Source organism: Cupressus sempervirens, chromosome 7, assembly GCF_028749045.1.
Source record: "Cupressus sempervirens isolate cs-2001-9-10 chromosome 7, ASM2874904v1, whole genome shotgun sequence".
Classification (NCBI taxonomy): Eukaryota; Viridiplantae; Streptophyta; class Pinopsida; order Cupressales; family Cupressaceae; genus Cupressus; species Cupressus sempervirens.
Genome location: NC_143124.1, coordinates 229,882,932 through 229,904,328, shown reverse-complemented (window position 1 = coordinate 229,904,328; position 21,397 = coordinate 229,882,932). Strand labels below are relative to the sequence as shown.

The 21,397-nt window shown below is 36.4% G+C and overlaps 1 protein-coding gene and 1 pseudogene across 10 annotated transcripts in view; one reads left to right on the top strand and one right to left on the bottom strand.

The window, feature by feature from the left end:
• Positions 1-21,397, top strand: part of LOC149546340 (uncharacterized) — a 199,069-nt gene that overhangs the window by 159,890 nt on the left and 17,782 nt on the right. The gene's annotated exons all lie outside the window — the stretch shown is intronic.
• LOC149546341 (uncharacterized) lies at positions 14,180-17,027 on the bottom strand (annotated as a pseudogene).

Here is a 21,397-nt window from a genome sequence, read left to right as displayed (position 1 = left end):
TTGACACATTTTGATTTAGTAGGCTCTATGCAAACTCCTTCTATTGGGGAGAGTACTTATTTTATGACATTCATAGATGATTTTAGTCGTATGACATGGGTGTATTTTTTTAAGAACTTGTATCTGAAGCATTTGATAAATTTGTTGAATTTAAAGCCTTGGCTAAAAAGGAATGTGGACACTATGTAAAAGTCCATAGATTAGATAGAGGAGGGGAGTATACCTCTAATATGTTTGTAAATTTTTGCAGGAAGAATGACATAAGGAAAGAGTTTACTGCCAGTTATACTAAGCAACAAAATGTAGTGGCTGAGAGAAAGAACAGAACCATTGTTGAAATGGCAAGAAGCATGATGAAAGCAAAGGGACTCCCAACTTAGTATTGGGGAGAGGTTGTAGCAACAACAGTATGTCTGATTAACAGGTGTCTTGCAAAGTCAATTTGTGACAAGGTACCTCTTGAGGCTTGGTCAAAGAATAGATGGATAGTTGAGCACTTGAGAGTGTTCGGATGTGTACCATTTTGCACATGTGCCTAAGGAACAAAGGCAGAAGCTAGATGATAAAGGTGTGAAGTGCATCTTCATAGGGTACAACTTAGAATCAAAGGCTTATAGATTGTATGATCCAATCACTAAGAAGATCATCATTATAAGAGATGTGAAGTTTCTTGAAAATCAGTTATGGGATGACTCGATAGATGAATCCTTAGTCACTTCAAGTAAAGTGCCTACTATTGAAGAGGAAGAAGATGACATTGTTGATCAACAAGATGATGGAGCAGCAAACATAGATTGCAGAGAAAGGCAAAAAGGCAAGCAATTAACATGCCGAGTGACAGGTCCAAGCACTTCAAGACAATGCTGAGCTAGCATGCAAACTGGCAGTAACAAAAATATTGAGAATTCAAATCCCATTCTCTCCTCCCTATTGCCAAAAAAGATTAAGAGTCGAAGGGAGATATACCAAGAAGGTATGAGGAAGATTATGATGAGTGTAAATTTTGCATTATTTTCTCATAGTGATCCAATTTATTTTGAGGAAGTTGTGAAAGAAGAGAAATGGTGTAATGCCATGGATGAGGAAATAGATGCCATTGAAAGAAATGAGAGATGGGAGTTAACTACTTTGCCTCCCAAAAAGCAAGTAATTGGAGTGAAATGGGTTTACAAGACCAAGTGCAATGCTGAAGGAAAAATAGATAGGCGTAAGGCATGTTTAGTGGTTAAGGGGTACAAGCAACAATATGGCAGAGATTATGATGAGACATATGCTCTGGTTGCAAGAATGGAAACTGTGCGTGCTGTCATAGCAATTGCAACCCAACACAAATGGAAGGTATATCAAATTGATGTGAAGTCCGCTTTCTTGAATAGTGTATTGAAGGAAGAAGTATGTGTGGAGCAGCCACCTAGTTACAAAGTTGTAGGTGAAGAACACAAAGTATATAGATTGGAGAGAGTTCTATATGGGTTCAAGCAAGATCCACGGGCATGGTACAACAAGATTGTCTCATATTTGATGAGCAATGGTTTTATTAAAAGTGATGGTGAGCTCACACTTTACATGGAGGCAGCAAATGGTAATGCATTGATTGTTGTCTTGTATGTTGATGACTTAATCTTCACTCAAAATGATAATTTCTTAATTGGTGAGTTCAAAAAGGCCATAACGAATGATTTTGAAATGACAGACTTAGGTTTCTTGAAGTACTTTCTAGGCATAGAAGTAAAACAAATGCATGATGGCATCTTCATCTCTCAAGAAAAATATGCAAGGTAGATCTTGGAGAGATTCAAAATGCAGAACAACAAGGCAACCCCAACGCTAACAACAATAGGTCTAAAGTTGAGCAAGGAAGATTGTAGCAAAAGTGTGAATCCAACACTATGCAAGAGTATGGTTGGAAGTTTGATGTATTTGACAGCAACTCGGCCTGACATGATGTGTGTAGTAAGCTTGATTTCCAAATTTATGGAAACACCAAAGGATTCCCATTGGCAAGCTTGAAAGAGGATCTTAAGGTATGTAAATGGTATTAAGGGATTTGGGATTTTGTATACTGCAGCGAATGATTTCAATTTCATTGGTTACACGGATAGTGATTGGGCTAGAAGTTTAAATAATAGAAAGAGCACTTTCAGATACATGTTTCATATGGGATCAGGTGCAATTTCATGGGCATCCAAGAAATAGCCTATTGTTGCTCAATCTACAACAAAGGCTAAATATATAGCAGCGAATGCAGAAACATGTCAAGCTATTTGGTTAAGTAGGGTCTTGATAGATTTGAATGAAACGCAAGAGGATGAAACCACAATCTTTTGTGACAACATCTCCTTAATTGCACTGTCTAAGAATTCAGTCTTCCATGGGAGAAGCAAGCACATTGAGATCAGATATCACTCCATCAGAGAGTTGGTGGAAAATGGGGATATCAAAATGGAATTTTGTAAGTCTGAGCAACAGTTAGTAGACATATTTAATAAGCCTTTAGGCATTGGAACTTTTGTGCATCTAAGAGAGAGTCTTGGTGTAGTTGATTTGGATCGAGTGATCCTCGTTTTTTGTTTGTCTCGGGACAAAGAGGGAGTCAAAAATTTAATGCAGTTGTTTAGTTGCCCCTGGAGCCAAATGCCCACCTACTTGCCTCACAACATTCAACACAGTAGGTGAGTTCAAATTTGAAAAGAGAGGGAAAACCTTTTGCTGGAAGACAAAAGGAATAAATCTAATTCATTCAATCAGTTGAAGAGAGTAGAACAGAAGAGTAGAGCAAAGCATAGAGCAGAAAAGAAGTAGATTAGTAGATTAGAGTAGGGAAATATAGTGCAAAAAGTTCAGAAGATAGAAGGAAGCACCAAAACGTGTTGAATCCATTTGTTATTCTGTAAGTTCATATTGATTTGTCCTGTGAAGTAGTGATTACTCTAGGCATTGTTGTATGCAACCATTAGTGCTGTAAGTTTGAAATTTAAGTTTTATTAGTTTGAAGTTTTTTAGGGTTTTTTGGTTGAAGCCGAATGCTCACAGATTTTGTAATAGTTTTAACTTAGTTGAATATAAAACAAGCAAGCAGACATACTTGGCTCATTGTTGTCTCCCTTCTATTTGACATTACATGTTTTGCATCTAAGATATCCATACTCGCAAGTTTTGAAGTTACTGTGTTTTAGTGGTAGAAATGTCCAGTTTGTAAGTTTGTTAAACAACTCACTTAGTTTAGTCTTTAATCGAGTTCTCTCTTCTGCTCCTACCGAGTTCACTCGGCATCCTTTACTTGGCAACCATTGAGCTGAGCTCCACCTTCCCTTCGGTGACTGAGCTCACTCGACACCCTCTTAGTGTGGAGTTGCCTTTTGTGTCGAGCTACTCGGCTCCTTCATGTGCCGATTTCACTCGGCACCTTCTTGTGCTGAGCAAGATTTTTAGAGTTTGTGATTTATTTTTCACAATTTCTATCTCTTTTAATGATTATCTTCTTCATATCAAACATCGCTGCTTCTATATGTTTTCTGTATAAACTTCGCTGCGAAGTTCTAATGCTTTTTATTACATATATGTATAGACCAACATCTTGGATACTTTAATCTAAACACTTCAGTCAGTATGGCGGCGCTATATAAATGTTTGTGTCAATCCGAAGTCACTTGATTAAACAATTGTTGCCTAGCCTGAGTTATGTGTCACTTCACTTTGTTGATCCATCTCCTTAGTAGTTTTTTTTTCATCGTTGTTTTACTTTGCATCAACCATAACAAATTAATCACTGGGAATACATATCATAATATTTGTTTGAATCGTTGCCCTAAAATTGCTACTTTATAACATAGCTGACTTCTCATCATCTAAAATGAATCACTTTCCTTGTAATATGGATTCATGACTTGCTATTTGTGATTATCAACATATCATAGCTAGCTTTGGCTTCTTGTGCTTTCACACCTTTGACTTTGATGAAGGTTATTTGAAGCCCTTTGGCATCAATGACAATATTTTCCTTAGGTTTTTGAATAGTTGCATTGAGAAAAATGACTAGCTCAACTCCTTGTCAATGCTGATACTGAATCTAAAACATTTTGCTATGGGCCATGAGAAATAAGATGATGTATACAATAGAACCTCACCTTTTAATTATAATCATAAGGAAAAAACAGTCATAAGGAAATAAGCAAGTTAAGAAGGCAGTAATTTAACACCTCGCAAAAGCAATGATCAATATTTAATCAAAAGTGATTGCAAATACCAAAAGAAAGAAAAATTATCTTATAAAGAATTGCAACGATTTGTCTATTAAAGACAAACAATGACTAAACAAAGTATACAGATGGAAATGATATTGAAAATGTGCATATGTCATCAACATGAAAAGTAATATAGATCAACAACATATAGAAGGTTATTGTTTTCATTGAAAATTGAAAAATGATTTGAATTGAGTAATCACAGATAAAATTAAAAATATGAAATATCAAGGGTGAACAAAGTGTTTACCGCTTCGGGTAAAGTGACTTCAACACATAAAATAGATAGAAAGAAGGTAACATATTAGAAGACAATGCAATATCAAAGAACTACCAACTTCATTAATACTAGAAAAAGCTTACATATAAGTATTCAGACTTAACATGACAATCTTACTTCATATACAATGATATTGATCCATTTGGTACAACTACATAGGAATGTAAAGTGCTAAAGGGTTGTGACTATGAACTGTCGTGACAATACAACTACTCGAAGTGCCTACCCCTTCGGACATACTAATTACATGTTAACACAATTATGCCATCGCATCTCTCGCCTCTACATCACCTTGGGGCACCAATTCTCCTAATTGTTCCATTGGGGCTATAGACTCTGCCACCACTGACTTCATTGCTGCTATACCTCTTATTGACTCCCCAGTGGTGGTTGACTCATAGTCCTCTATTATGAGTGCCATGTTAACGTGTGTGCTCATCTGGTTGAACCAAGGGATGGGCACAATGGTCATCAAGCCCACAACCATAGGTGGAGTCAAATGAGTTGTCTCTTACAGAAGAGGTTGAGAAAATAGGATTGGAGTGGGTGTAGTTGTTGTCCCAATGGTTGTAGAGTCTAAAACCTCGCCCTTTGCCACTAGACCACCACAACCAGCCCTTTGTAGACTATCTCCAGAGGCACCATAAGTCTCTGAGGTAGCCTCTCTACCATTGTCTAAATCCTTTGACTTGGAATACAATAACACTTGGCATCTTCTCTTTTTCTTTGTTAGTGAAATCCCTACATCTAAATACCTCCCATACAATATGGGAGGCTCGCCAGGTGTCAAGATACCCTTTGACTTCACCTCCAATTCTTCCAGTGGAACTTGTGCTCGTGCAACCTTCAAAAACAAGCCAATGACATAATGAGGCATGTGAAAGGTTCTATGCTTCAATATCATGAACTTGTACATGTGTTCAAACAATATAGATGCCCAATCATATACTATGTCGTTCATAAGACCATTCATTAAAAGAATCTGTGGAAGGGCATTGTTTGAGGCTTGGCTAGAGCTTGTAAGTTGACTCTTCACCATATCCATGATACAACACCATGTCTATATTGCGATGAGTGACTTCTTCATTCCTCGACTCTTCGAGACCTTGGTTATTGAGTCTATCTCAACCACTGTGAGAGTTCATGACACCAACCTATTCCAATACTCTTTTTCTTCTTTTGTCATCTTCTTTGCATGTAGATCAATCTTCTTGTCATTTCTGCCAAGAATGTTGAATACTCTAGTGAAATCTGTAGTAGAAAAACAAACCTTCAGATCATATCCCAGATACTCAAAGGTACTTGTGCATGAAATTCTATCAAAAGTCTATATCATCACACAAGGAGGACCCTCATAATCTCGAATAAAGAATACTTTCATTTGATCAGACTAGTGCACTTCGATCCTTTTGAGACTTTGCTTCACCAAATCTATATCAAAATTCTCATGCCACCATTTCTAGTATCCTATCCCATGAAGCCCTTCGAACACAAAAGTTTGTGGTGTGATGTCTTCTTTATGTTAAGATTGTCCTTTCACCTTCGACCTTTAGCTTTTTCTTCTTGTTTGTGGTTGCATCCATTCTACCTGCATCTTTCACACCATAAGGTAAAACCCTTGAATTTTTTCTTATGCCAGGACCACTAGATTTTGATGCTTGTAATTGTGTCTTCTAATTTTTCTTTCTTTTTTTTCTCAAATCCATCAATAATTGTTCATTTTTGTCATTATGTGCAGATATGAAATAAAAAAGCATAGGTCTATCCACTCAAATGCGGTTTTGTGTGATGTTTTTCCTTGTCTTCTATACTTGCCCACCGTATTGTACCCTGCATGTATTCTTGGCAAGTGTATGTTCCTTATGTGTCCCATGATCTTTCCTTAGACCCAAAATCAATCTGAACCCACACTTTTTTTTTCTTTTTTTTCTACACTGTTGCTCAATGTCTCTGTGCCATTTATTTCCTTCTCTAGCTAGCCTTGGTATCTCTTGTTTCCCTCTTGTTTATTAACTATTAGAAGATGCAACTCTACCTTTTCTTTTGAACTTCTATATTATTCTTCTCTATTATGTGTAGGTGATGTACTTCCTTGTTGCTGCCTTACATTCTTTGTACGCCATACTGGGAGTCCATTTCTTGCTCGAAATTGCAATACGATTCGATCACCCTCACAATACTTCGTTGTTGCTCTGCCCCTCTAACCTTTACTTTGCATGCAATCTTGATTACCTTCGCACTAGTGCACATACTTCTAATTCTTTTGGATGTCAAAGCTACATGCACTATAGGAAAAATAACTCCTTCAAACACTAGCAAATTTAGGCCTAAATTTCGACGCGAAAAGGTCAAAATTTTGACAAGAGTAGGTCGTTAAGGTGACCAAGCTTGTTGTCGGTCTTTTTTGGTCGGTTTTTCGCCACATACATTCTCCGTTGAAATTTTGACTTCATAAAGGTGGACTTACCAAGGCGAATTTCGTCAATTTCTCTATTCCAAGCTGAACTGTTATATCCTCATTTGCGAGCACCATTGGTCGAAATTTCGACGTAAACCTACACCAATTTGGCGTCGAAATTGCTACGAAAACACCTTACTTTTCTACGCCGGTGCCATACAAGCGACGTCAAAGGCGACTAGTTTGGTGTCGAAATTGCGAGGAAAATACCAATTCTTATTTGCATTTGTGTCGAAATTGAGACCAAGATATGTAGAAATTTCGACAAGCTATCCCAATTATTGTAAAAGCTTTGCTCTCATAGGAGCCTTCTAAACTGCACAGAACTTGATTCTAAAGCGTAATTGCTCGGTGCATGAGAGTCAGGGTATCGTGCACATTTCTACCTCCACACCATTGTTTCGTTCGTCACATGATTTATTTCATACAAAAAAATGGGAAGGAGGAAGAAATGTGCACGATATCCTGAGTCTCCACCGAGCAATTATGCTTTACAACTCAAATTTTGTGCAGTTTAAAAGGCTCCTATGAGAGCAAAGCCTTTGCAATAATTGGTACAGTGCGTCTAAATTTTGGTTCCTGCAGGGAAGAATAAAATTAGGAAAGAATTATTTATCAGGAATGAAAGCCAATAATTTCATCTATTTTTCAAACAGATAAATGTGACAAAAAAACTTACAGTCCCAATCACATCATCATAAGAGCGCATATATAACTATAACTATGTCTAAAACCAACATAATTTACAAATATCCACAATTCAAATATTATCCCTTGATGTTTTCTTTAATGCAAAGTTTTAAGTCAACTATGTTATCGCCCTGGATGTAATACCAAACTATCATTAGGCTAAAGACTGCAGCAAGATTTACGATTTACAAATGCAAGGAGAACTACCCAACCAAAGTAGAAAATGACATGAAAAGTTAACAATCTATCAATTAACAATCTAGATGAAATATTTCTAGCAATTGAACTGTACATTATAGAAACAAAAAATTGCCTTAAAATTGACACCTCAACAGTTGTTCATTTGCATCTGTAATGGCTTCACAAAAGTTGAAAGCTTACAATTTGTCAAGAACACAAAAGGCACTTGTAGTTCAGCTGCATCAATAAAACTAAAGTAGTTCAGTTGCACGGTGAGGGCAAGAGACTGTCAATATCGATTGTGGAGTTGCAGATAGGTAAGCAATAAACATAAAAATGTAGTACAAGATTTTAATAGCAATTGTGACCTTCACAGTTTTTCTTAGTAGTTTTGGGTCATTAAATTGGATAGAAAATTGATAGTAAAATGTGAAAGAGAACACACATAATGTCACATCAAACTAAGTTTGCATCCTACATATGAGTATGCATCAAAACTGAATTTTTACCTCCTCAATCTATCTGTATCAATAAAGAAATAAGACGTTTTTGTAATACAAAATTCTTGAATCCTATTCCACTGTAATCTTTCAAACCTGCAAAATAAAACAAAAGCCATAAGAACTAAATAAAAGGATTTATTTCTAACAAACTATTGCAGATGCTTTGTATATACCTTAGGACATGATACAAGCTGTTTCACAAGCAACACTTAACATTCCAGTTTTTTTCTTGTTTACTAGAGTGATGATAAACTATATGCAAAGTAGAAATAGTGCAACATAATAGATGATTAGTATCTACAATTTTTAATACTGAAAATTATAAAGAATGTAATACTCACAAGTGTCGCTGCCTAAGAGAATGCAACCCAAGTTTATCATGATCTCTGCAACATTCATTGCATTGGGAATATCCTACTTATTTACAAACACCAATAACACTGCATCTCGTAGTTCATCTTGCAAGAACAAGAAACTTAAATGATAAAAAAAATTCTACGAATAACATGAAAATAATTGTTAAAAGAATGAGGCCAATTTTACACATAATAACCAAAGTTGCCATGAGAAAGACATGAAATCTTCTTGATCCATTTTCCAATTGTGTTTATACAATCTTAAAAATTCACTTTGATAGTTCTGACTAATTATTGTTGGAAGGATTTTATTTGCTTCATCAAACGAGTGTATATTGTAGTCTTGGCTTCTTGTATTTTTCAAGATAGTATCATTACTCATCTAGTATTGTTGAATCTGAAAGGATGATATTCATATGTTGTTTTTCTATAACAACCAAAACAAGGGGTTGTTAACCTTTACACAAACAAGGGATGAAAGCATAAACTATTAAGATAATATCTTATACTTTCTATAATAGTCAACTACTTGTCTGTAGTCCGTCTTTCAGTCTAGATAGGAATGTTTCCTATCCCGTCTCTTTTTTCTTCAGTCCAGATAGGAATGTTTCCTATCCCGTCTCTAGTTTTGTTTCTAATTCCGTCTTCAGTCTAAAGAAACAACGTCCTTGTAATTCTTTATAAGGAACACATTTGTTCCTCTGTTTATCAATGAATCATCCAGAAATCCGTTAATCTGCCAACTCTTCTTGAATCTTGTAACATGGTATCAGAGCCAATACTTGATTCATAATTTCATTTGAAATTATTCGCTCAAATTTTTCGAATCCCGGCTAGGATTTCAGTTCGGTCAGCAAATCACGATTTTGGAGTTTTCAAGTGCAGGGTCTACAAATCGCGGGCAGATTTTTCTTGGCGTTGAAAATCGCGGATTTATTTTGGTCTGCGTTTTTGGCTACCCTTTTTAAACAACTCTGCGTGTTTTCCAGCTTCGTGAGTTTTGTTTTTTTGCAAACTCGAACTCCCATGCTGCCTAGACTTGGACAAACTCGTGATCAGATCAGGTCATTTTTTCTAACGTTTTTGCTAAAAACGGCTCTGCAATTTTTGAAATCACATCTCTGCTATTTCATAAATCTGCCACTGTTTTTGTAAGGTCAAACACGACTTTTTTAGTCTCGTCTCAGTCTGTCATCGTGCTCTGGGAAGCAGATTCGACCATTTTTATCAAGAAATCTGAAGATTTTTCAAGCATTTTTCAGCCAGGGCCGTTTTTTTCCGAAACCCTAATTTTTGGGGTTGGAAAATTTTTTTGTTTGCAGATTCTTGGTGGGTTTTTCGAGACCTCATCTGGGTCTTCGTCAGAATTTTCTGGGTACCTCATTTTTTGTGCCTCGATTCTCGAGCCGGCAGATTTACATTGCGACTGCAGATTCCTTCTGGGTTTTCTGTCTACTCTTCTGGGCACTTGTCATTTTTTTTTCTGGGTCAGCCTCACCATTGCCTCGAACTTCGTGCAAATGGCATCTTTGACTAATCTGATGGTGGAGGGCAGTCTACGATTCAATGGCCACAATTATAATCATTGGAAGCAGCGCATGTTAACCATCTTCGAATATCGTCGTTTGGATGAGCTTGTTCTAGGCACAAAGACTCGTCCGACCTCTGACCAAGCAGAACAGGACAAGTTTGATGATCGCAATCGAGAGGCTGTTATGCTTCTTAAGCTCTCTGTTATCGATGATCAGCTACCACAGATTCCTTCAGGCAAGTCAGTTGCAGAAATCTAGAAATATCTGAAGGAGCTGCATGAAACATCTGACAAAAGTCGGGCATTCTTTCTAAAGAATCAGTTGTTCTCCATTATGATGGATGAACGTATGTCCTTACAAGAGCATCTGACAAAGATTAAGGACATCCGTGATCAGCTCGAAGCTATTGGTCGGAAAATGGAGGAAGAGGATATGGTAGTCATCACTCTGAAAAGTCTACCATCATCCTATGAGCACTTCATAGAAACACTCAACATTACGTCAACTAATGTTGATCTGAAGTTTCCAGAATTATGCACCAAACTTCTGTAGCAGGAACGTTGGAAACAACAGTTTGGCAGCAGTGCTTCTACAGCCTCCTCAGAGCAGGCATTTGCTGCAAAATCCTTTCAACAGAACATCGGCAACCATCAGTCTTCTCAGCCTTTCTAGCATCAACCTTCTGCTCAATCCCTGGATGGCTCTACGAAGCAAAATGTGCGGTGTAATTACTGTCACAAGTTCGGGCATATGAAGTTTGAGTGCCGGAAACGTTTGGCTGCCCAAGCAAGGCAAAATGCTTCCCAACCAACAGCACAAGTTGTCGAGCTTCCTGATCAAGGCGAAGCTGCATTTTTCGCCTTCTGAATCTGTTTCTGTTTTTCATGGGTTTGTTGATTTTCTCCTCAAAAATCATTTCAAGTTGTCTGTAATACGCAAGGTTGTGTGAGATTCTGGGTTTGTTGATTTTCTCCTCAAAAATCATTTCAAGTTGTCTGTAATACGCAAGGTTGCGTGAGATTCTGGGTTTGTTGATTTTCTCCTCAAAAATCATTTCAAGTTGTCTGTAATACGCAAGGTTGCGTGAGGTTCTGGGTTTTACCGTTTTTTCCACAAAAACGAAGTTTTGTAATTGCAACTTATTTTGAGTCATAGCACTCTTCTGGCAAAGCTTCTTGGTTTCAGCATTCTGTAGATCCAAGGAGGGTCTCAGTTATCACAGAATGTTCCAATATCCGTACGTTGACCATTAAGGGAGGGTATTAAGATAATATCTTATACTTTCTATAATAGTCAACTACTTGTCTGTAGTCCGTCTTTTAGTCTAGATAGGAATGTTTCCTATCCCGTCTCTTTTTTCTTCAGTCCAGACAAGAATGTTTCCTATCCCGTCTCTAGTTTTGTTTCTAATTTCGTCTTCAGTCTACGTTGTTTCTTTTAGAAACAACGTCCTTGTAATTCTTTATAAGGAACACATTTGTTCCTCTGTTTATCAATGAATCATCCGGAAATCCGTTAATCTGCCAACTCTTCTTGAATCTTGTAACATAAACATAAGGCATCAACAACACAACAAAAAAAACCTCTTCCTATGCACTTGGACAAAAGTCTAAGCAACGCTATTGTTAGGATTGCAACAAAGGAAACCCCACCACAACCTGTCAACAAGGCCCAAGAGTGATTATTTATGAGTCAGCATTATCAGTAGAATTTTGTTCAAAACAGAAGTGGGAGTAGTAACTTCAACAACATAGGCCACAAGGCTAGCGGGCATGGCACTTGAAATACGGTCTAACATCCAAAATTGTGACAAGAATGGAAGCGATAGAAGTCTAGCTCAGACCAACAGCATGAGAAGCATCAATATAATCAAAAAAAGTTTCTTCTTCATTAGAAAACAAGTCCTCAAAAGGAAAATCTAAAATAGAATCAGAAGCTCTAATTGTCAAATGGTCATTTTTCACGGCCCTTCATCAAGTGACAGCACCTATCCAACACAAAATGGCAATGTATCCTATAGAGATGCAATCTCTACAACAAAATGGAAAACCCTCATATTCAATGCTTCACCCATGGCCTCTCATCAACCATGATTGAAGTGGAGAGATCTCTATTTCAACTAGAATACAAAAATAGAATAGCCCAAAATTGTAATAGATCCATCCAATTTTAGGAACTAGCAAAGGGAATTTCCAATGGCCTCGGGCAAAACAACTCACAAAAGTGAAATGAAGACGAGGAAGGAAAACCCAAACATAACTCACATAGGTATAGCTCAATGTCACCCAACATTAGGGACTTCAAAGAATTAGTCACCCAACGGTGTAAATCTTAGAGGCACTAGAGACTCTAAGAATTTATAGACCATACTTTTGCACTGATAAAAGTCCATGTTATCACCACAAAATAGGACAAACTTTGCATAAGACTTGACAACCCAAGCATAGCTCCTTCAACCAAAATTTGACAGACAATTATCTAGAGCATTCAGCGGGTCTAGAACCACCAACAAGAGCAAATATCCTAGCTCCTAGAAGCCTAGCTTAGCGCTACACCAGGAGAGTCAAACCCCAACAAAAACCATCCAATGGATCTCTTCTGATGGGGTGTGTTACGAGTATATTAAGTTCCCCTCTTTCTCCAAAGTGGAAAACATCATGAATTTTGAGTTCAGATCTACGTTATGTAATACTGCTTTACTCATGTTTAGAGGAAGACACATATAAAAAGGAGTTAGGCACATATAAAAAGGAGTTAGGTCTCTGAACCAAGTAGGAGTTAGGACATGCTGGAGTGGGGTAAGCCCAAGATATTTTGGAATCTTGAAGAACCTGGTAAAGGGTATCTGGAAAGGTGAAAACAAACAAGTATTTTTACAGCTACAAAGGAGGAATTGAGAGCATTATAAATAATGAAGAAGAAACTTAAATCCATACAACTTCACCTCTATTTACAATTTGACCTTTCTGCAAGTGAAATATGACAATATACAAAATTTCCAATCACATTTTCACTTAAAAAAGAACACCAAATATACCTTTGCTACAATATCTTCTTCAAATTCTTCGCTATCAGATTCTTCAGAACTGCAAGCTCCTGTGTAGAAAAAAGATGAGATGTACTAAGTAATTTTTGATGGGCAATATTTAAACAAATCAACTATCAAAAAAACAATTTATGAAATTCAGTTGCTTTATTATGTACTGAAGACTTGGCAAGATGTTCCCAAGTCTATCTATAGAATGCCTATCTGCATGGTTGTTTGCAAATAGTCTAGTATGGTGCCGCTTTTGAACAACAACAAATGTCACTGGGGTTGGTAATTTGGCTCAAGAGATGCACAAGCTTGTTGACACCACATAACTTTTAGTTCATATAGCATTCAGCTGTCTTCCTTAACAAAATCCAAAGAGAATACAAACAAACTAATGAGCTGTGTCTATCTCAATTGAATAGCAAGTACTATAGTGAGTATTAGGAAACTGACCTTGCGAACAACATCCAGTTCATAAAGTATTAGGAAAGTGACCTTGCTGATTAGTTTAACATAGATTGGTGAACAGAAAATTCATAATAAAAATCTGATTTTTTTCCACACTTGTTCAGACCATATAATGAAATGACAAAAAATGAATTGTATACGAGTCACTCCAAATTCTTAGCTTTTAATACACTTCATAGATGAGATTGCATAATATGTTTTGAACAAGATGTGTAAAAAAATCAAATGACATAGATATAAGCATTCTCACACCATGAGTGAAGCAACAATTGCATACAGCTTTATTGCAAAAAAATTGTCAATATTATGTACATTGTACATACTTGTTTATATAATGCTTCAAGTCCTAAACTAAGAAACTATAGCTAGTGTTCTAACCATGCATAAAAATAAAATTACAGTGCAAATGTATGAAATTATATGCATAATTACTCCTATACTAGTTTATAACTACTATGGAAGCACAACACTACAATCACAATACCAAATCCAACTCCATAACTTAATCCCAATCCGACTGCCCATCATCGACTCTCCATTATATCTTTGCTGCTACCAACTGTAGTCTTCTTCCATTCTGCTTGATGCTCTCTGCAACCTGAACCACAACCCAGTGTCGTATTTTCAAGGGGAAACCCATGAAGGTTGGGGTTTCCTAAAAAGGAGGAAGTCTCAAATGTTGTGAATTGTTTTCCCTGTGGTATTAATCCTGACAACATGTTATTTGAAAGATTCAATACTTTGAGGAAGGTTAGATTTGAAAATTCGAAAGGAATTTTTCCTGACAACTTGTTTTCTGAAAGATCTAGAGACTCTAAACGAGCCATGTTTGCCAAGGATTCAGGAATTGAACCACATAGCTGATTATTTGAGAAGTTGAGAGAAATTAAACCTTGGAGGACTCCCAATGCTGGAGGAATATTGCCTGAGAGGTTGTTATGTGAGAGATCCATGAACTTGTTTGCATAGATTATCTTCTCATATGTTTGAACCCTTCCTTTTATCCAAATTGTTACTTCATCCTCGAACTCTGATTCATAAGGAGAGTCCAGATTTAAATCAGTGGAATAAGAGAAGGTAAGTCGTTCATCAATAATTTGAGATTGATTAACCATAGCATATAGATTACTTAGATCTTGAGGGATACTTTCTGATAAACAATTACTTGATAAATCTAGAATTTGGAGATTCTGCAACCTCATAAGTTGGGATGGAATTTTACCTTCGAAATTATTAGAGGTTAAGCTCAAAATTTTCAAATCTTTCAGCTTTTCAATCCAAACAGGAATTTTACCTTCAAATTTATTATTTCCCAAATCAAATATTTTAAGGCCTGTGCAATTTGAAAGGGACGAAGAAATATTACCTTGAAACCTATTGCCATTGAGATTTAGTGCATGAAGAGCTGTGAGATTTCCCAACTCCTCTGGAATCTCCCCTTCCAAATCATTGTGAGCCAATTTTAAAACCACTAATTGAGGACACAACTTGATAGTTGTAGGGATCTTGCCCGTCAGCTTGTTATTTGACAAGTCCAAAATGCCCACTCTATCTAAATTTGTGCAAGTAGAACTTGGAATTTCTCTGGAGAGGTTATTTCCTGACAATGATAGAAAGATCGATGCCCAAATATCTGATGGAGGTCTAATGTTTGGAATCGAGCTGTTAAACATATTATCTGATAGATCTAATAGGAATGAAACAAAATCCAGAGTAGGAAGTGTGCCATACAATCTATTCCCTTGCAAATCCACCGCAGAAAATCGATGGGATATCTGCCAGGGTAGAGAACCTTCCAGATTGTTATTTGAAAAAATGAGCATATCAAGATTAGGAAGATCCCACAACCATGAAGGAATATTTCCCACAATGTTGTTACTTGAAAGATCTAGTTCCTTCAATTGATATTGTTGGGACAAAAATGCAGGGAAAGCACCTTCTATATTGCAAGACCTCAATGCCAAGTACTCGAAATGGTCAAACTGTGGAATCCAACTTGTAGATATAGTAATAGATAACTGATTTTCAAAAAGGTCCAATCCTCGTAAGCGAGACAAATTTTTGAGCATCTGAAATGAAATGTTGCCTCTTAATCTATTGGAAGCGAGCGCCAACACTTTTAAACTGGCCATCTTCAAAAGAGAATATGGAATTGTTTTTGACAGCTGGTTATTGCCCAGATGCAGCTCACATAGAGAGGGTGGAATCTGGCCAGTTAGATGATTATGGCTGAGTAACAATACTCTTAAACTTGCCAGCTTTGAATTGGAGTCTGGGATTCTTCTTGACAGTTGGTTGTTACTGAGGTCTAGATGTGCAAGGGATGAAAGGCTGTCAAAAGAGGACGACATAGTTCCCTCCAAATTATTACGGGACAGATCCATGGTCTCAAGTTTTGAATAGTTTGCAGCAGAGTGGGGAAACTCTCCACTTAAATTGCAGCCAGAAAGAGATAGAGCAACAAGTGAGTTGGAATGGCCTAAAACGAAAGAAAGGTTTCCCTTCAAGTCATTATTAATACTAAGGTTAAGATTTCTCAATTTCGAACGAGGCATGAAATTGGAAGGGATGGAGCCATTTAGATTATTGTAGCTGAGATCAAGTGAAACCAACGAAGACGCATTCTCAATCCAAGAGGGTAGTTCGGACGGGAATGAATTCCATGATAAATGCAGATGGGACAAAGAGGTCAAATTTGATAGATCTGGAATGTTACCTGACAGCCCACAACTAGATAGTTGAATTTGGGTGAGATTGTGAAGATCGCTAAGGGCCTCACCCCAGCGCTCTAAGCCCATTGTCAGGTTCACTTCATTCATTCCCAAGAATTCAAGGCTTCTCAGACCTTTGGCCCATACATCAAACTTACCACCCTTAAATTCCCAATTATATGAAAGATCCAGATGACGCAAGCTTGACATATTTCCCAACACTAGAGGAACCTCACCACCAAATCCAGCATTTGACAAGCTAAGAAATGAAAGTCTCTGCAGTTTTGAGAACTGTGGAGGAATAGAAATACCTTGAAAGTAATTCTAGCTGAAATCCAAGTGCTGCAGGTGCTGCAGATCAAACAACGATGGATGAATTTCACCACTCAACTGATTGCTTAGATCAAGGGTAATCACATGCGATGTATGATAATCGTAGCCAATGCCCTCCCACTCGCAACAATTTGAATCCACGCCAAGAGGATAACTGACCTGAGGAAAGATAAAGGCCACCCTTGAAATCTAATAGAGAACTTCTCTCATCTTCGATACATGCTATTGAAATTGACATATTAAGTTATGGAGTTGGATTTGGTATTGTGATTGTAGTGTTGTGCTTCCACATTTCTGAAAATTACAGTGCAGATGTATGAAATTATATGCATAACTACTCCTATACTAGTTTATAACTCCTATATTGTGATTGTTTAACTCCATCACCCAAGAGGATGCCAAACAAGATTAAGTTTTACCAGAGAGGTCAAAAAATTACATTAAGAAAAATCTAATTTATAGAAATAACTGCAGCAGGTAAAGCACATTTGAAAGATAAAAATAGACAACTTATGTAAATAAATCCCAGATTCGTTATGATTCAAAATATTACTTGACTTATAATTAATAATTATGGAAGGTTTTTTTTCCACTGCAGTCAAAATCTGTTAACAGAATGGGTGAAGGTAAGGTAGGGATATACCAAACTCGCACTGTAACGTGAATCCACATTTATAAGACGCAACAAAAATTGGTTCCACATTTATATGACTCTTTTGAAATATTAAAAATATATAAGTAGTTCACCATAGTTTTTAACTCTCAAAATATTAAAGAAATGATATTCTATGATGCCAGTGTTTTTCCTAAATGTTAGACAAACTACATTAGAGATGTATAGTATTTCATATACTACTACTCAAGAGTTCTAATCATTTCAAATTGTAATAGAATAATTACTATTTATTAAATGTACATTTATCTCACATGGCCTTTACCTTATTGTTCACTTGTTGTAATGCTTATTTATGGATCATGTACAGTTGTGTTATGAGTTTTGGAAGATATTACCTTATCTCATAGACATCCTTGGTATCAAGACTAGCTTAGTTGTATATATGCAAAGCATATTTTCAACATTTCCATTTAAAGGATACTTCTACATTTTCCATTATCTCCTCGCTAAAACACAAAACACTAATTCTGAGCCATAAGTTTCCATCAATAAAATACAGATGTATTGATAAGACATAGATCAATGCAAAAGCAAAGAAGAAAAGCTTGGTGAGATAAGGCCACATAATAGAAGGAAAGAAGTATAGGAGAAAATTGTTAAATAGGCACACTAAATTGCTCGTGGAGAACATTAAAATAAAGTCAATGAATTGAACTTCTATGATGCCCCCAATCCAGCCGGTCAATGCACCACTGCAAGTGATAAACGTGACATTTTTAATTACCCTTACGAATACCCATAACTAGTTGAAAAAGCTAAGATTTGTGCATCTCAAATGCAACTAGAAATTTTTTGCTAACACTATTTTGTAACCTTGCGAATGACATGCAATTAGCGAAAGCACCAAACTTCCATTAAGTTTCAAGCAGATTCCATTTAATGTAGAAGAAAAGAAATCTCAAACCAGTCAACATATTAGTTTCCTGATTTCCACCAGTTCTGGAAGGCCTATAAGCAAATGAGAGGGAAATTCCCTTAGTGATGTAACATAAACAATTATTGTTCTTGGCTCTCAGTTGAAGACGTTTCAGTACAAGGCTGGCAGTCCCATACCAAGTAACAAAGACGATTGGTGTTCTTCACTACCAATTAAGAATATCCCAATCTAAGTTTTGTACTCTCATATCAAGTAACAAAAAAAATTATGGTTCTTGGTTCTTATCAAAGAGGTTTTTTCAAGCTAGGTCGCAGGCTTCCATACCAAGTAGCGAAAATAATTATTGTCCCTGGCACTCCACTGAAAAGGTTTCAGTTTAAGGTTCTTGCTCCCATACAGACTAGAACAAAAAAAATTATTGCTCTTAGCTTACAATTGAAGAAGCTCTAATCTAAGACTCATGCTCTCATATCAAACAATAAAAAATTATTATTATTCTTGATTATTTGTCCAAGAAATATTAATCTAGAACTCATACTCTTATATCCAATAACAAAAATATATCATTCTCAACTGTCAATCCAAAAAGTTTCACTCTAAGAATTCTACTTCCATAGCAAATAACAAATATAATTACTGTGTTGCTCCCAATATAAAAAGTTCCAATCTAAAGCTCATGATCCTATACAAAATATTATTAAACAAGCTAAGATTTCTTCAATCCATAATAACTTCTCCAAATACAGAATATTATTCATCAGTTTTACCAATAACCAAAGTAATTGGTAGACAAAAGGTCACAGGCTGCAGATTCAAACCATTGGAGTGTCTAAAAGAAATTGCATTGTACAGTTGACACAAAACGTGAGCCAAATTGTTGCATGAAGCTTAAAATAGTGAAATAGTTGAAGTCAATAAAGTCAATCATAACATAGGTTCAAAAATCTAAATGTTTTTGGTAGAACTTGCTCAACACACTGAATTAAGATCTGAATTGTCAGTTTTTCAACTCCCCAAAAGTAGGATGCCACAACAAAAAAATTGCCTTGTCAAGACAGCGTTAACCCTATGTAATCAAAACAAGTTTTTATGTTCAGCCCCGGGTATATATGGGAAGTAATCAGTGGTTAACCCTACACCTCAGACACAAGGATTTCATACATAATTAGCTACACAAAAACCTTATCAACTAAAATTTTATATATTACAACCCTACACAATGCCGTGGTAAAGAAAACCATATAGTGCTAAACTCTTACCTATTACAATGGTCCCTACACAATGCCAAGTCCTCTCTTCTGGAACTCGCCCTTGAAAATCTATGCCCTCCTACGAGCGAAATGCTAGAAGTGAAGGAGTTGAAGTGGTGGGTCAATGGAAGTCGACCACCGGCACATCAAGAAGCATTCCAGCAATTGCCATACAATTCTATGCCTAAAATTAAATTACAATCACAAACCATCGAAAGCTCGCCCTTATATTTTGTTCTCCGGACTCATAGCAACCCTCGCGCCAAATGAAATGTGTTATATTTTTGCCCTTTTTTTTTTCGTTTTATGCTGCGGTGTGTGTCGCAATTGCGACCAACATGGGCATGTTATAAAAAAAAATAAAAAATTTGCTTTATAACTCGACCAACCAACCCATTTAAAATACTTGGTTGCAATTTTTGGTCGCAATTTAGGGTAGTAATAATGTCTGATATCTAATTATGATGCATACAATATGTTTTATATGGAAATTGTAATGTCTGATATGCAATCAAAGTATACAATGAAAGATGAGTTCTATCACCTGCATTGATATCCAAGTTTATGACATTACAACATTGGCATCAAAGACTGTTATGAGAACATTTCCTATTATTTGAATACAGTGTCAATAACACAATCTTTAAGAGGCGCAATCTTTTTCTATAATTAAAGACTTTATTGGAAAATAGCAATCATTACAAAAAATCCTCATCTAAGATTTAGAATACTACTTTGATGATAAGCCCAAGGCTTTTGTGACCTAGACCAACACACAAGCTGATGGAATAAGATGGTCACATAATAAGGAGAAGAAAGAGGATCAAAAGTTCAGAGTTACTAACTCGAAAAACTTAAAAATGATCCCCTTGAGGTCTTGTATGAGGGACTCTCATGCACATTAAAAACTACACATGCACCCATATAGGTAAAACTTCAAAAGATGAAAATAAAAAAAGCCTGCATGCAGTTTGGTAGGCACTCCATGTGGGAACTGTTAGTTAAATGGCACAATTCCCATCAAAACATGAAAAATTACCTACTAATTATTAAGAAGCAACACTTTGAAAACAAAACTCAAGGGGCATATGGGAAAGTGATGAGAGGATTGCCATTACTAAGGGAAGCTGACTCTTTTTTCTCATCCATATTGGATCTAGCGGATGAGATCCAACTTTAGGATATGTCCTAAGGATTTCTACTTCTCATCGAAAAGTATGTCTGATTGTAACAACGTATGTCATTTGGTAAGCCAATAGAATTGCTAGAAGTCTTCACAATCTACTCCTTCCATGCTACAAGGCTTTTGAATGATCTCTTTCAATGCCTTATCAATGGCTTCTCTTGCCTATTTTCCCTTGGATAGTTAAAAGCCTGATGGTGAGTGGAAGATACAAAACTCTACTATTGCTACTCTAATAACAAGGTTAAGAAATGACGCCCACAACCATTTGTTGTTTGTTTCATAATCCTAAATATAATTAAAATTGGTTCATACAAACTTCCATTGTATTTACCTATTTTCAATGGTCCAATTTTGAAAAAGCTGCTCTTGGTTCGATTGAGAAGTTCAAGAGGGCATAAAGTGTTTTAACCACTTTCTAACTCTACAGCACACATCACAACCTGTCAGGCACTATTTGACACCCTACTATACTGATGCCCACCAAGATCTTGCTTGCAGTACTTTATGTTGCATCATGTCTATATATATTCCATCTGCACATATTGAAATATAAAAACAAAAACAATGACAATGAAAATAATTGGATGACACACAATAGAAAAAGGCCTGATTTGGGGAA